Consider the following 18,152-nt stretch of genomic DNA (forward strand, 5'->3'; position numbering starts at 1 on the left):
GTGGACTGAAAAAAATCAATGGCTGCTCTCTCCCAAGCATGCTTCAGGAGTTCCAACTAGTTCAATGGGTGTTAAGTAACTTTAGTAGTAAAGCTTGATGATCAGTTACCATCTTAAAAGACTTTCAGTACAGGAAAGTATGGAAATGTTCACAAGCCCATACCATGGCTAAACTTTCCTTTTCAGGCTGAGAGTAAGCATGTTCTGTTTGGGACAAACTCCAACTTGCATATGCCACAATATGCCTTTAAGCATTCGGGTATCTGCTGTGCTGTGCAAGGATAGCACTTAACTCGACTGGTCTATCATCGACAACAACCTCTGTATGAAGCTTTGAATTGAAATATGCAATTTCAGTAGCATTCTCAATGGGTTTTTTGATGTTTTCAAAAACTTTTCTCACATCCATGTGACCAATGAAATGAAACATTATTTTTCTCAACTCTTTCAATGGAGCACTTACAATGGCAAAGTCTTGTATATATCTTAAACAGTAGCTGTCCATGCCGAGAAATGAACGCACCATTGAAACATCTTGTGAGGGATCAGCATTTGACAGCGCTTGTACTTTAACAGGATTCGGTGTCATACCCCCATCAGAAAAGAAATGCCAAAGAATTTTAACTTTGTCTTGTGAAACTCACATTTATCTGCATTCAGTCAGACTTGCATCCACAAATAAACCACATACTTGTGTTAGAGCTTTATTGTTTTCTCTTTGTGTAGCTCAAAAAACGAATATGTCATCGCTATATTTGAACGCATTCATAACAGGCTGTATGATACGTGGAATGACGTCTTGAAAAAGTTATGCTGCTGATGGCACACCAAAACTTAGTATTTTGTATTGAAACAGACCAACATGTGTAGAAAAGATTGTAATGTACCAGCAATTTTCTTGAGTTCCAAATAATGATAGCCTTTATTCAAATCAAGGCGAGAGAAGACTTTCGCACCATTTACTTGCATTATCATGTCAGCGATGTGTGGCCCTAGATGTCGTTCTTGCTAAATTGACTTATTTGCCTGACGCATGCCAGTGCATATGCACACAGATCCTTCACTGTCCTTTATGGGCACTACAACTATTGGAGAAACCCATGGCGTGGGTCCAGTAGACTGCTCAATTATATCTTGCTTAAGTAGCGATTCAAGCTCATTTTCAACAGCATCTTGTGAATGAAAAGAAATTCATCTATCCCTTTGAGCAACAGGACGAACGTTCTCATTAATATGCATCTTTACTTTCATAGTCTTAAGCTTTCCTAAACCATGAAATATTGAAGGGAATTGACTTGCTATTTTGTGTTGAGTATTCATGTAGTAGTTTACGAAATTCAGTTCCATATCAGCAGCTGTGCTGAAACTGAATAGAAAAGCACTTCACGCTGTACCTTGAAGCACATTGATGGGTACTTGCACCTTTCGTTTTCTTGCATTTCATTCTCGCTCTAAATGAGCCTTGACTTTTGAAGAGCATCAATGCAGCCCATGTATACACCTTGATTTTCGATGGCGTTAGTTTCGGTAATGGAAACAATTCATTATATTTTCTCTTCAGGCATAATGTTTATCGAAGCATCACTGTTGATGATGATAGGTATCGAACAACCATTTACTTTTAGTGTAATCTTTGGACAATGTTTGAATGACTTTGGTGCTTTACCATGTCGACTTTTCTTTGACTGACATTTTCCTTTACATGCAGTCAGTTCAACATGCGCACACTTTTCTGAGGTAAACATCGACATGGCACAACCATCTTCTTCACTTACACTTGATACTAATAGAGAAGACCTGCTTGACGATAATTTAGATGACAATCAACTTCGTTCAGTGTCAATTTGTCTTAACTGATGTTCCTGCTTGGCCATGTGAGAGCGCATCAAACATTGCTTCTGGAAAGTTTCGGTGACCACTTTGTCTTTGCACTGTGACGCACTTGTTTTTTCCGGTGTTTGCAAACCATCACAAAATGGTTCTCCTTCACACAACCTTTACAGATCTGTCCAATTGCGGGATATTTACCTTCGTGTGGAACCGAAAATCCACAACTAAAACACAACTTCTTTTTACTTGCAGACATCACCTTGTGTCCTTCAGTCTTTGACTTACTTTTCACACACATGACTTATTAATTCTAGGCACCAATGGCCTCCATGTCAGCAGCTTGCCTATCAGCATGCTCTTCAGCTCTGGCAGTCATTAACTATCGCTCCAGACTAAGAGTTTCTCTCAGCATTCATTGTCTGAATGAATCTGACAAACATCCATCAATACCTCTAAGACGCATAGCTGCTTTGTAATTATATTAATTGAACTTAGTGTTTGATGAGTGTGTCGAGTCTCTCCACAAATTCATCGATGGTTTCACCAATTTTCTGACTTTCTTGACTGAAAATGTATCTTTCGTAATCCACATTAGACATCAGATTGAACTTGAGATTCAAAGTTTCTTTATTCTGACGGTATGTCATTTCTTCATCGGTTCGCTGCATCTTCCTAATGACTTCTTGTACACAATCACCAGCAAGATTTTTGAGGCTTTTGATAATATTTTTGTAATCGGTAACCTCCAGTACATCACTGAAATCTTCAAATGTTGCTATCTAAACAATCAATTTTCACAAATATCTTGCTTTTTGGTGGTATCGAAAAGTGGTGGTTTGAGGAAGGGGGCAGCATTGTAGCTATTGAGTGGAGCTCTCTCAAAGACAGTCAGCTGTTCACTAGGTCAGCCATGAATCATGTGTTTCAAAAATGAAACAAGAGTTTTACATCTTACATCTTGAAAAATTCCATCCTAAAAGATCAAAAACCCAATAGGTAGTGTTGGGACAAGTAGGGAAAGAAATGTATGCAACCAATAGGTGATGCAACTATACACCGCAACACATTCCAATATGGCCACACCGCGGTCACAAAAGAGAGATGTAATATGTTAGGTGCCACGGAACAGGAAACAATCAGTGGGACGCGAAGAACGTTGGTGAGCAATAAAATCCGATGCTTGACGCCCGTGACCCAAATAGAAAACGTGAAGGCAAGCCATACGGACGCCAAACGTAAACACGGAAATCGAGGTAAGAGGAGTGCATGGAACAGCATACCCGAGATAGGATGCTAAGGTCTAGGGATTTGATAACATCTTTTGAGCTTTTTTAAAACATTGGTCACTTTAATTAAGAGAACGTTTTCTATTATCCCCTGCTTTTAGATAACTCTAAGCCATGGAGACCGATGAAATGTGGAGATTTTAAACAAGATATTGGGCACAGATTTTTTATTAAAGACACAGTACAACCAGCACCAGCTACCAAGAGTAAGTGGTAGGGTTGGGATTTTGGTTGATTATGGACGTTACACTTATAAGACCAAATACAAAATGCTTATATATAGCTTAAATTGTTGGTTAAAGTCTTAGTCACAATTTTTTTTTAAACAACATAATAAATGCCATTGTAGTTTTGATATACAAAATATTGTGAATAATTTGACCTAGTATCTAATGCGTATAAAAAAACACGAGAGAACAGTAAATATTAATTTTTCTTATCTTCTAAATACAGATAATACTAAAATTGGTCTTCTATACACTGGAGTAACAGAGTTCAGCTCATTGGGGCTGAATCATAAAAGACATTGTTCCACAACTGGATTAGGACATATTAAGCAGTTCAATCGGTGAGTGAGGAGACAGCTTAAGATAAAAAATAATCATAGTATATGTGTGAACTACTTAGTATGCCCACTATGGAATGTCTCTAGATCGGATGGCTAGAAATTAGAGTTACTATGAGAGAAGTGGTCCACATTTAAACATGATTTTATGAGGTTATGAGGTTTGGTTGAGAATTACTCTTGTGAATGAAGGACTTGAGGGTGGGTACCCAAGATGACATATGAGTCATCCAATATTGGCAGTTTTGGTGCCACATGCTATAGCTAAAACCTGGGGGGATACAAGAAATATTTAAATATTTGAGTAAAAAAAAAGATTGCTTAATAATAATAATTATGTTATAATTAGTAACATTTATGTATTTGTGTATAGGGTACATGATTTTAAAGAGGGACATAAATTTTGGTCTTGAAAAAGGTGGCCATAATTTGTACAATACCGCCGAAACGCGTCAACGCATTAGACAAGCTTAATCCTTTGGGTACTCTGAGATATTTGCTGAAAAAGTTTGCACTAATCAGATGCCTATGGTGACCGCACATATGGATTAGTTTACTGATTATATATGTGTACTGTTGTATATGTGTTATCTCTCTTTTTATCTCTCTTCTGCCTTCTTTACTTCATAGAAAAGGAAAAAACTTTTCTTCTTGCCCTCTGGGGATTGGATTTCACAGAGTATTTTATTGTAATATTATATATTATAGGCCATTTTTTAAATTGGACTCTATGGGCCTATTAACCCCAGTGTAACAATCAAACTATGTTGGACTAGTCTTGTATTTATGTAATGGTTTTTATGTATGAATTGTTCTTTTAAATGACAGTGGAATAATATTTCACACTATTTTTTAATAAATTGAGTATATTTTCTTTACTATTTGAGTATTTGCTGCACTACAACTATTGAATCGGGATGTGGAGGGTGATACCCCTGTCAGCCTCGATTTTTCCCTTGGCCATCGAACCACTGGCCCATACATTTAGGCAGGATATTGATATTCCAGCATTTAGATTGTCGGGAGTGTTTCCAGATAATGTATCTCTCTCTAATGTTTGGCTTCCCGGCTAAAATCTATTCAGTGAATGACTTACCGCCATGTCCCTGTGACGGGAGAGCAGCTCAATCAGCTTTACATATTTTATTCTTCTGTACATTTTATGGTTCTCAAAGGAAAACCTTTTTAGTCCCTATGCTTTACAAATATAAATGTGTTCAATGTAGCCCTGCACTGCACTTTATCCAACAGCCCCCAGATCCCTTTATGTTATGCTGTAGCATCTTTTTATTGCAGGTGGCAAAGCGCAGACGTTTATTTCTTCAGATGTTTTAGTACTTGTGTTATTCTGGTTGCCATGTTTAATCATATTATTGTAAAATGAATTTCTTTTAAAACGATGTATGTTTTTAGAGGAATTTTAATGGATATTATATATTTTGATTCATGATGATTGATTGTACTTTTATGCATTTAAATAAGTCTGTGGTTGTCTGCGAATGTGCTACCCTGTAAAATAACCCTGGATCCATCATGTTCAGCTGTCTGACCATCATATGGGGACTTACACATCGAGAGTTTTATACACATGCAGAAACAATTCTAGTGCGGTTAGAGCTAGTCATTGGAAAAAAAGTGACATGGCTCAAAAATGGAGACACACTAACTCCCGCGCCATCTCCAAACGATAATCCAGTTTAGATACTTGCTGGACACTAGAGAGATCAATATCGGAATGTGGATACCACCAGAAACACAATAGGGTTTTTGATCATTAGATTCAATATATACATAAACGATGCCTCCCTGTCGCGAGCAAACAACACAATAGCTATGTAAATACAGCAAAGTGGGTGGGAAATGGAGCAAGAGGTAAAGGGAGATTTTTCCAATATGAAGATAAGAAGTAAGATGGGGAACACCAAAACAGGGATAATGTGTTGCGACCTAGTAATGATACATTTTTCCTATTTCTTCTTCCGTGTTTTCGTTGGATTGAAAAGGCTAATAAAAGATTCGATAAAAAAATCATCATTTGGACACGGATGAGAACAGAAACATTATAGGTGTGGTGAACAGGAAGCGAAAAAAACATCACTTCGGCCAAGCCGGCAACCAAAAGCAGAAATAATCGCACGTTGACATCAGTATTGTTGGTATTAAGGGGGCATACAGAGCGATTAGAGAAGAATCTAGCTAAAGGAAAAGAGGTGAGGGGAAGAGAACCGTACCAAATACGTGTACTGGATAATGAAAGAGAATTACTTTTGTGGGCGAACTACATGGGTAGGATGAAGGAAGATGAAAGATTCATCCCAAAGTGCTAGAAAGGCCCTGTGGAGCATGACATTAAAAGCACGAACCACAAGAATATTGTGTGATTGGGAATCCGAAAATAAATTGATTAGATTATGCTTTGCTGTGTCTGAGATTAAAATATAAACGTATTGATGTTACTCGTTACTTATATGTGGATATTGCTGCGTTTTGATCAAAAAACAAAATAAAGAGTATTTATAAAAAAAATGTTGAGCAGAGTACAAGTGGGGAGATTTGGGAAAGTGATGGCTCCATATGTTGTAGATAGTGTTTTTCGGGGAGATATTTGTGAGTTTGGATGGTAAAAACTTTGTTCATAAAAAAGGCATTTCTGATGGAGCAATACGCCTGGATCACAAAACATTTAAGTTGGGAGAATGTGGGGCTGAAGAAATTCCATTTTTTATGTTGGTGGCAGCAGTGTGAAGTACAGCTCTGAGTGGGGTGGCTCTGTTTTTCACGAGGGAGGAGCCACAGTTTATGTGGGATGTTGCTATAGCCTTAAATGCTTCAAATCCAGGGTAAATGGATGTGTTATTTGACTGTTTGAATGTATGGAAATGGCATCTAGCAGTCTTGGCATACCTCTGAGACTTAGGTTTGAGTTGAGAAGGAATCCCAATTAATACGCGGTGGTGGCAGGCTTGAGAGTGATATCTGCCAACTTTAAAGGTCCAAGCCAGAAGAAATTGATTGCTGGGTCAGGCTTTGGGGCACTGAGAAGAATTTCAGTATTCCATGCATAGCGCTGAATTTTAGATAATTTTGCCCCATGCATTTGTTTAATGCCCTGCAATGAAGATTTTAGCTAGAAGTTGGATTCTGGTGAGTCCAATTTGAGATAAACCTGTATGTCATCTGCATATTGGTGAAACTGTTGGCCAAATTTATTAAAGGCTTTGCGTCTCCCTGCCCCATGCACGGGGATGCTGGGTGATGCAAAACCTAAAAGGAGATTTATGAAGCCACGCAATGCCACCTTGCATGGCCTTGCCCAACTTGATAAATCTAGAGTAACAGAAGACAGCGCAAATCGCTACCTTGCGTTACTCTTTGGCAGGGAGGCATTACGTGGGTGGAGTGTGGAGGGTCCAAGCATCCACCCATGCATTTGGTCACACTCACAGATTTACAAATACCGGTAGACGTGGGAATGTGTCAGAATTTTACTGGAAGCATAACCTTGTGAATTCCAATCTCTAGCATAATGCAGAAGGATCACACACATTGGATGTGTAATGTTGCCCGATCAACAGTAGGACCAACCACCATTCCAGCCTCGTGAACACCAAAAACTGCCATCCACAAAAACCTTCCTCTGAGCTTTTCTGCTTCACCCCACGAACCTAGCAACGAGCCCTCTCCCCTAAAGGCTCAGCTAGCCTCTCCCACAAGTCTAATACATAAAGTTGCATCTCCATGAATAAAAGGTGAACCCAGTCCAATTTGAAAAAATGATGCTCCTCATACCTAATTTATCCACGCTGAGGTCTCTCTAACCCCTTCTTCCTGCAAAACGTCTGCATTTCCCTGTTAACTTGCACCCAACCTTGTCTATAACCACAGTCTTCATTGCCCTAGTCTGCATCTATGGGCACTGCCAATATTCTTGTCAAATTACTAATGTCATCCTTCATTTCCTTCAAAAAAAGGATACCTATAAGCTGTACAAGATCATGCTCACCACGATAAATGACAAACATCAGTAGTATCTCCATCCTCCACAATTGGTAGAAGTTAACTTCACATTCAAAAGTGTCAGTAACACCTAGCTGTATCAAAGTGGTGTTGCTGCACCTGGAAAGAGTGGCTGCAGATCCTCAGCCTAATCACCTCCTTGGCAGGAGCAGCAACACAGCCTAAAATATAACCAGTAACATTAATGAACATGTAACACCCATTTCAGTTTAATGCATCTCCTGAAACACTTCAATATCCATATCTTTAGTCGACTCTGTATAGAAATCCATGATTTCTGCCCCAGTCCGTGCCCCAAAACTAAAAGTAGAAATTCTAAACTCGCAAGCAGGGCTGGCTTTAGTGCTGGTGGCGCCCTGTGCGGCATTGCTTGTTGGCGCCCCCCAATGACCCCCTCCACCACAGATTCTCTCACTAGCACCCTTTAACAGTGACCAAGTCTCCATAACCACACTCTCTCAGATGCATTGAATTAGTTATATAGCGCCACTCATACCAGTGTTGGGTGTTCGAGCACTTTGCATCACACACACATTACACAGAGACAATCAATCATACGTGTGTAAATCAGTGTATAGGAAATGTTACATAAGCCAAAGGACTAAAGTGTAGGAGTCACATGTCATCCATACTGGTAGGCAGTATAGTTTAAGAGTGCTTGGTGTGGAGAAGCACAAACTCAGAGTCGAAAAAGAAACAGCATAGTTGGGAGTTTTCTTTAATAATTTGAATCGATTTCTAGCCAAATTAACCCTTTTTGCAACATTAACCAATATTCTAATAATGTATACTTTGCAGTGTGTATGCAGTTCTAGGATGAACGTTAATAGCTCATTATTCTGTATTAGGACTTTAAGTTATAAATTGCAAGTAACAAAAAAGATGGCTCTTTTGAAAGCAGTAACCTGCTGATCTGTTTACATCATACGCACTCTGTAATCTAATTAGTACACGTTCTTTGCAGAAGGCAAATTAACCCTCTGCACTAACTTCACCTAAGTCAAAACCTCAACTATTCAAAATGCTGATCTCTCTCCAGGAAGAAAATTAATCACATGAGTTATCTTTACATTTATGTGAGGCCTGGTAATTGCGGGGGTAAGAAAAGCTGCAGCAGGTGCTTCAAAAGCATAAGAAACTTTCAAACACGGCGCCCCCAGGAAGCCAGCACCCGGTGCGGTGGCACCGGTCGCACCGCCCTAAAGCCGGCCCTGCTCGCAAGCAGTATAACCAGATTTAACTTATCTGCGCAAAATCTTCAATACCTGAAAACGACACAGCTGAACTATCACAATGTACAAAAAACAATCCCCCAAGCCAAAAGCCCACCTCTAAAAATATTACCAGCTCATAATGGAAAAAAATGAATGAAACTGAAAACCACCACATCTTGCCTCAAATGCCCCACCCTACTTTATACCCTAAGTCCAATACCCTGAAAAAAAGCACTGGTGTGCACACAAAGCAAAAAAAGCTCCTATTGAACCGCGCTAAAAGACACAAACCAGCAATGATATTGTTACCAGACACCATACTTTCGCCAGACCTTTTATCTCCCTAGAACACCCTTTGCAAATATTTTCTGCCCATCTCACTTGCTGATGGTTTAGCGCCGCAAAACTATTTACCATAAAGGCAATGGTAAATGAAAGAAACTCAGTATGACTTCACTACGCACTTATGTCTAAGAATGTACATAGACACTATAAGGCCATATCTGCTTGGGCAGTTATGCCCTCACAAGAGGTATAGTGTGCCATGCCTTGAAGCTGTAAGGCCTGCTGTAGGGGTGACCTACTTATGCCTCTTGCAGTGCTGCTAGACCTGGCACACACATAAAAGCCACTACCCTACCCCTTCCTGTCTCCTTTGGAAGTGTCCCTTATTTGCCAACCATGAATTCCAGCCATGTTTGCCAGTAAAAAATATCAAGTCAAGGTACCAGGAACTTCTCAACTAACTGCACCACCCTGACTGACCCGCCTCCCACAGCTCTGCTGGCATCTCAGTCTTACAAATATCTGCTGACAGTGCCAGACCGCCAGACCTCCTTCGCCGTGAACAAGATAACACCTGAAATTACATTATTATTTTTTCCTGACCCAAGCTTTGCCTGGAACACAATAATTGAGAGTAAGCACCTACCAAAAAAAAAGTATGAACTGAAACTTTCAGGTTCCTTGTCAACTGCCTTTTCACTGTTGCAACCATTGCCGTGTTTTTAACATTGAAAGTAACCTTCCTAGTCCTAAAATAATTTCTGCAAAAACCTGCATTCTTAAGTCAGGCCACTGGTAGGTACACAAATGTCCCTATCAGAATAAACCCTTACCACAACCTGCAGTAGCATCCGAAAATATTTGCGCACTCCATTCTGTCTTTTCTTTATGATTCTACAAAGCAGCACCATTGAAGTTCATCAGAAAGTCTACGCATACATAGATCTGCCTTAACGCTTGCAGTAACCTAATCCTAATCAAGTCTTCTACAACCATCCTCCCTGCTCTCACCATCCTACAGGCAAAGTTTAGGCAACTCAACAACAATACCTGCATAGGCTTTGCTGCACTGTTTAAAGCTTCAACATGTCTTGCATTAGCTTCAACCCCGCCTCTCTCTGCGACAGGAATGGATCAAATCAGGGACCATATGACTTCAATAAGGTCTTCACATGGGCCTTGGTTTGCTTTATTCCTGTCATCGGTGCTAGGCCTAGCCACAGAAGTGGGGTACGTTTGTTTCAGAAGTTTGGAAATAATGGGTGGTAGGAATTTGTGGGTCTTACAGCATTCAGAACTTACTCTCAAAGAAATGTCAGGAAACAGTGTTTTATTCAAACTTTGAAGTGTGCAGAGCATTATGTGTAAGAAAAGTTAGTGGTATCCATGCACGCTACACCTCCTGAGTTTCCCCTGAGTGTCTAGTTTTCAGAAATACCTTGGCCTAGTAAGCTTCTCTGGGTGGAGGCTGAGCCTGGGCTCAAATTCCACAGCTACCCATTTTGGCAAAATACGCCTTTTTTCACTCAGATATTTTTATGGCTCCATGTTGGGTTTTGGGGCCTTTTGTGTCATGGGAGCTAGGCCAAATGTCTCAAGTGGGGCATGCAAATCAGGCTTGATCCTGTTCCAGTACGAACAGTCAAGCCACAACTGCCAAGGTCCTCTTTGAACTGGACCCAAGATCTGTTTCGCCCTGATTGGAGCTCATCAGTTGGCTGCAGCTTGATATCATTGGTGCAGTAGCAAGGGACCAAGTCTAGGCATACCCTTGACCACTTAGGCAGTGGTTCCCAATCTGTGCGCTGAGTCAATCTGGTGCGCCGTCAAAACTAGCCAGGGGGGTCGCACACCAAGTACACAGTTTGGGACCACTGACTTACGCCATTACATCAAAGACACAAATGGTGATGGGAGAAATGCTTGCAATCTGTCTAACCACTGGCAATTGCTCAGGGTGGCATTCCAACCCATTGTTCTTTTGCCCACCATGCCACCTCAGAACAGACCCAGCCATATACAAATCACTCTTTATTCTGCTCCAATAGGAAAAGTCCTTCCAGAATTGTCAAGCCAAGTCCTCTCTGAACTAGAAACACAAGCAATCCAAGACCAGCTTCGCCCTGATTAGGGCTTGTCAGTTGGATGCAGCTTATTTCCAGTGTCACAGTAAGCAAGGGACCCACAACAACGTTGGAATTGGGTGCGGCCTCGAGTAATTTCCAGTGGCTGAGATTAATTTAAGCTTTTCATCCATCATTTTTTTTGGTATATTTTAGTGTTTTGAGTTGTTGGCACTAGACCCAGCCACACAAATAGAGTACCGTTTTTAGCAGGAGATGTGTAGTAGCACAGAATAGTAGAACATTTGCTAGTACCAATTCGATTTGTCTTCATTTTTGGCTTCCAAACGTAAGACAGTGTGCTAAAAAGTACACATTTTGCAAAATGCCCTGTGAATCATGATAGTATGGGAAAGCGCAAATTTAGAGATCTACAGATAACCAATGCTCCTAAAATCTGTATCTTGTGCACATTTTTGAAATACATAGGTTTTATTCATACCCATTTTTCATGTACTAGATTTTGAATTGCTGCATGGCCAATACACACTGAAAATCATTATAAGCTGCAGCTCAGTTGTTGCCTCTGGGTATCGAGTGTTTCTGGACAACCCGTAAACACTATATATCGGTGTGCTACTTTTGTAAATAAGCCAACAGGGCAAAAAAATGACAGATGAAAACCTTGTCACCAATGGCTATTTTTTCCTACTTATTATTTATTGCAACAATTATTGTCTTTGGGAATACCATGAGCAATCTACACAAATTCCTGCTTGCTGAATTTGGAATCTTGTTTAGTATTCAGAAATGTATAGCCTTCTGGGATCACCCATGGGTTTCACACCTGTTTCTACTTTCTTGCATAGCATTTTTTTGCCTTTTTAAAATAAAATAAAATAAAATAATGTTGCTCTATTTTGTCAGTCCATCTCATGGGAATCCACATATACTGGTTACCTTTAGAATCCACAAGATAAGGGAAAATGAGGGCCATATTTAGCAATATGTCACGCAGCACAGCACCTTGCTGCGTGATAGGTAAAGGGCAGGACGTGCCGTATTTAACATATTATGGTGCATTTCTGCCTTTTCCCAGCACTGGCTTACAATGTGCTGCCTAGCGCCAACACAGACACTCTGCACCATGTTGCAAGGGTACCTGTGTTATAAGCAGGACTGTTTTTGTGCAGGAAGGGACAACTTCCTGCACAAAAACAACCCCCTGAGACATTTCCCTCTTTGTTATTTGTGCTGCAGGACGCAGAATGCAGCACACATAGAGGAAAAAACAAAGAGAAATAAACATAGTTCTCCCCGTTGCGCCCCATCTGGGGAGGCATAGCAGTTTTGGCACATTCCAAGGTCTACCACTCATGGTAAATCTGGGAATGCATCATACTCCATGGGTGTTGCATGAGAACACCCACGCACCACTCATGGAACCCCTTCCTGTGGCAGAGTAATACAACACAGCGATTTGCGTGGCGCTGCGTTACTCTGAATTTATAAAGTCACTCAGGTCCAAGCAAGGCGTCCTTGCATGGTTTAATAGAGCAGATTAAAGGGTTGTGTTGCTCACGCAACCTGTTGCGTGGTGCAAAAGCGGCACAACCCTTTTTATAAATATGGCCCTAAGGATGCGAACTCGGCCTAGATACCATGTGTGGGATAAACCTTATGAAGGATTAACTACAAACTACCCTGCATTCTAAAAAAGTGCTTAGCTACTTAGGGGTAAATGGCTTAGCAGCCAAATGGTTAACTGGGATGAAAAAAAGGTGTTTAGCCTCAGAAACGCAACTTGGACTCTTTTCCAAGAAGCGTGGCCAATGGCTGACGGGCGTAGCTTGGAACATGAAACTAAAATCCAGTGCTTCCCATAGCGTGGCACCCAACCATAAATCGGGTGACTTTCAATAAGTTTTCTGTTATTTCAGCTAGATATCAAACAAGCTGGACCTATTGGTTTTTCCAATGCTTGTAATCAGTGTCAGATAAATAAGTAACAATATTTGGGTTGTGGATAATCAGAATGGAAAATGTTTCAGTTCTGAAATTGGGAGACTGAATCAAACATTACCAAAGTACTGTAAAAGATGTAGTGGTCTTCAGAGTGTCTACAACCACTTATTCACACCACTTTCTTCTGTAGTCTCTCAGATACCTATGCCTTATTTCTCCTGATATTGGTCTGAAATCTAAATCTCACACCACATCTCTTCCCTATTCAGCACCCTCATTTCACTACGCTGCACATACTTCTGTGGTGTTTAGGTCAGAGCTGCCGACCTTGGACCTAGGGAAACCGGTTCAAGTCCTGATGTCGGCTAACACATCCTGTGATTCTGGCCAAATCAGTTAAACCCCGGAGCATAACAAATAAATAATGTGATCTTGTGCAATGTAACTAGTGCTCATGTAAAGCCTCCAAAACCTTTGGGTTGAGTTTGTGCTATATAAAACTGCAAAAAGTGAATCTCCTCCACCTCAAAATCGTTTCACACACACACACAATGCACCCACTTACCTTCAAGCACTGCATTTTATTTTATTTTTGCCCTGTTGATATTACGACAGCTGCGTACTTTCATACTTTCACTGTTGGCAAACCTGACCCCTGCTCTGAGGGGAGCCCAAGGGTTTGAAGAGCATGCATTCTGAACCCCTTTATGGCCAATTGAAAGGCACTAAGAGAAACTACAGAGCACTCAATCCTAACCCATTATAAACATCCAGCCAGAGCCTGATCTCTCACAGCTATCTACAGGTTACTCACTTCACAGTATGCCTTATACAAAAGTAATATGATTAGGCTGTCCGGTTTTAGGTTTAAACCTATAATAACTGATAAAACTTCACCGAAAGGGAAATAGCCCTCACCAGTGTAAACATATAAACACTGGAAAAACACCTGCAGAACCACAAACTAAATGCTACTCAAAGAAAGGAAGAGGAGAGTGAAAGTGTCATTTTGTTCTTCCTGAAAGGGCCAATACAATGTAACTTTGTTATACAAGCTAGCAGCAAGAAAGACTGGGCTAACATTATTCTGCTTGAATTTTGTTGTCTAGGGGTATCACTAAAATACTATTTCTTCTTCCTTTTGCTTTTTTCAGTTTTGTAGTCTTTGGTCTAAAGATGCAAGGTTTAGAAACATGTTTTAGGTCTTATTTAATGATTTTATAAACTGTAGAGAATCAGGAAACATCAAAATCATATTTGACATTTTGGCTGTGTTCGATTCTTTCACTGATAGGTGAAATGGCTGGCTTCGTAAGAATCTTTCCCAATATGTGCCATCACATTTACCTACAGAGAATGGGTAAAAACCCTTGATATATCTGCCCCCAGATACTAGTGAGTCAGTATTGATACACATTTAATGCAGGGTATAGTGACAAGTATATGTGAAAAGAGTGCTGTCACCAAGCATCTGGGATAGTGGTGAAACCAGACTTTTGGAAAACATGGAACGCAATGTCATTTGGAATGCTGCTGCAAAAAGGTTATTTCCAAGTTCAACAAAGATTTAAGTGATATTGTTTGGCTTGCAGTGATTCAGCTACGTATATGAAAAAGTTGTGTGATGACCTGTCAAATCGATTCCTGATCTGAAGTGCTTCCCTGTAAGAGATCCTTGCCACTTGTTAGATGATATACTGAAAGCATCTTTACAATCTTCAGAGTTATTGAAGAATGCTATTGACTTTTTAGTCCACTCTGGTGCACTGTTTTGTTATGTGTTGGAACTAAAATGCAAATATTCCTCTTTGTGTGGCATCAAAGAAAGAGTCATCCCAACTGTGTCACTTAGCTGATGGTTCTCAGTCCAAGAGGCTGTGAATGCTATATTATCTGATTCTGATTTTTGTCTTTATTTCGATTCTTAAAATCATAAAAGACACATATAATTACAATACAACACTTTAAAGGGAATTCATGCAAATATGCATCATTTATATAAAGACTAAAAATCATATAGTCCTAAAAATACCTTAAAAATCTATTTATAAATTATTTTGCTGAGAACAATAAAACTATTCTATAGCAGCAATCAGTTCCACTATTATCCATGTGGCAACCGTTTACAGAATTGACGATGCCAAAGGCAAGAAATGTGAGGATCTATTATTGCATATTGATAGTGATGTGAAAAAAAGTACACTCTACTGCATTCTTAGACTTTTACAGGAAAACATAACTGCTGTAGCGGACATAATAAAACAACTAGAGTCTGAAAACACCCTTGTCTGCCAAGTGTTCAGCGTAGATGTGAAACATCTCTTTGAGAGTAGGCTGGGCGACATCATTAGTGACTTTGGCACTGCAACATGTTCCATGTTAGAGTGCTTGCTACCTAGTAAGCAAAGCAATGTTGACAAGCAATTCAGGAACTTTCATTTTACAGTTTATGAGAAATGCCTTGCAGTGATGCATAGAAGTGTCCCTTCACCAAACATGGCATTTGAAGTTAATGAAACCTTACTGTGAGGAGTTTTCTCCGTAGTTTCAAAAGTGTTGCTTCATTTTTGACTGCTTCAATAACTCTAATGGCATTAGCGCCCAATTCAACAAAAATGTTCCTGATCCTGCCTAGAGAATCGCAATCTTCAAGTGCACCATTATTGGCATGGAAAGCTATGTCAGTGGCCAGAGTTAGCAAATTGTGTACTGGCTATTTTGGTGTTGCCCATCTCAAGTGCCAATGCTCAGAAGGCCTTTTCACAGATAGCAGTTTACATGGAAAGGAAAGAGCGAGCGCTCATGACTAAAGATTCACTAAAGAAGTATTGTATGGTACACTACAATAAGATTGATTTGCAAAATTGTATTCGGACCTCATATATACTGTATGTACACTGTCTATATACCCTTGACTATCAGTGCAGAAAGCAAGCAATAATAAAAGCAAAACGTTCCAGAAGCACCGGAAAAACACTGTTTCGGTTGTTTTTAATGGCGCGAAAATGTGTAACCACTGATAACCACAGTTTTTTTAAGGTATTGAAATCACTTTAAAACACTGAAAAAACCCCACCAGAATTTACCAAAAATAGAAACTGAAAACAGGAAAGCCTAAATATGATTCATGAAAAACAGCAGAAACAAAACATGCTGTAAAAAGCAAATTAACTTGGAGAATTCAGGAGTAAGGAAAATACGTGAAATATAAACTGGAACATTATAACTGACATAGATCACCTTAATGTTTTTAAAGTCATTGTTCAGAAATCGATCAGTATTTTTGCCTGTGAAGTTAAGGACCTCAATAGAGGGCCTGGTAGGGACCAGTTTCAATGTACATTTTGAACTACTGCTGTGTCTGAGACCCGCCCCACTTAAAGCCTTGCCCTTCAGGCCTCCATCATCAACAACTTCCTTCTCAACTGTCTTTAGTGATACTTATTTATTTTTATTGTTCAGTTCTGTAGCCGACGGATCCACTCCCAACTCCTCTATCACAACTGCACTTACCTTTTTCTAAGTGTCCTTCCTCTCTTGAAATCACTACATCACCCACAACTCCAATGGACCTCTCTCTTATCACCCGCTGCCACCTCCTTTTTATCTCCACTTTTTATTCCCATACCTGGCTTCAGTATGGTGATCTCTCTCCACATCCTTGTGCCCTGCCATTAATGTCTTTTTACTCACCTTAACAGCCTCTCCTCAACCTCCCTAGTGCAGCCTGAAAGACACTAAGCTCCCTTCCTCTGTCAGCACCCTTCAACCCACCCAAATTCCCTTCCCCGAACACCAATCATCCTCTTAACTTTTACCAATCCCTTCAACTACTCAGCAGGGGTCCCGGTCTCCGATGGGTAGCTCTGGAGTTCCTGGAAGCTCAGCAGTGCCCTGGAAGTGGCTCCCTGTACTGCAGTCCAGCCCAGAAAGTAATTCAGAGGGTTTAGTCATTTTAAAGATGAAGCACCACACATGTCCGAATCTTCAAAATAAAATTCAGAAAGAATCTCTTAAGAGTGTGTTGACACAATTTAGAATGTGCACATTAGATAGAAAAAAACATTTTAGGAAACTGATATGCTGATGTTTAAAAACGAATGTATTAAAATCCAAAACATATTTAAAGCCTATATTTGAATGATAGTTCAAACCAAGTTGTGGAGATGTATAGCTGTTAGAATTCTCTTTGTGTCAGGCAGCATTTTCTGCTATAGCTGCTATTTCATATGGCATTTTATATTGATAAAGCCTTTCCCAGCATTCCTGTTAGTAACACTTTCTCTTTTAATTTCTAAAGTTTGTATTCATTTTCAGAGATAAGGTGAATTTTACAAAGCAATGCATGATCTATGTATTATTCATTAGGAAAGACAACATATGATAACAAAATCCCTGTTGTCCAAAGGGTATTGATTGCATAGCTTGGAAATTATAATTTTCACATTGCCATATTCATCAAATTTTCCAAGAAGAAAATTAAACAAGCACTGGCATAGCCAATACGTCTCGCCTTTGGAACCTTATCAGTATTTAGTTATGCAGTACAATATCCTTGGTGCAACAACATCAACTGTTGCATAGCTGAACACTTATAAGGTCCCAAAGGCGAGACCTATTGGCTATGCCAATGCTTGTCTTGTTTCTCTATGTTGAGAAAGGGATATCCAGCAAAAGACGTTGGTGGTCACGTAGCTTTGAGGAAAAGGGTTCGGTTCTGAGAACGAGGCTTGATCCGCAGCTCTGAAGACCCATTTGCCTGTATCCCAGTGATGTCATCAGCCAACAACTTTGCACACGGTGCGGCCCATTGGCGGGAATGTCCTTCCTTCTCTAGGTTGGGAGAAGGCGTCACCAACACTTGCTTCTTGACAGGAAACCCTCACGGCGGCGAATACGCTCTCTGAAAGGCGGGGACAGACAGTTT

This window comes from Triturus cristatus, chromosome 9 (assembly GCF_964204655.1).
Source record: "Triturus cristatus chromosome 9, aTriCri1.1, whole genome shotgun sequence".
In the NCBI taxonomy this organism is placed as follows: domain Eukaryota; kingdom Metazoa; phylum Chordata; class Amphibia; order Caudata; family Salamandridae; genus Triturus; species Triturus cristatus.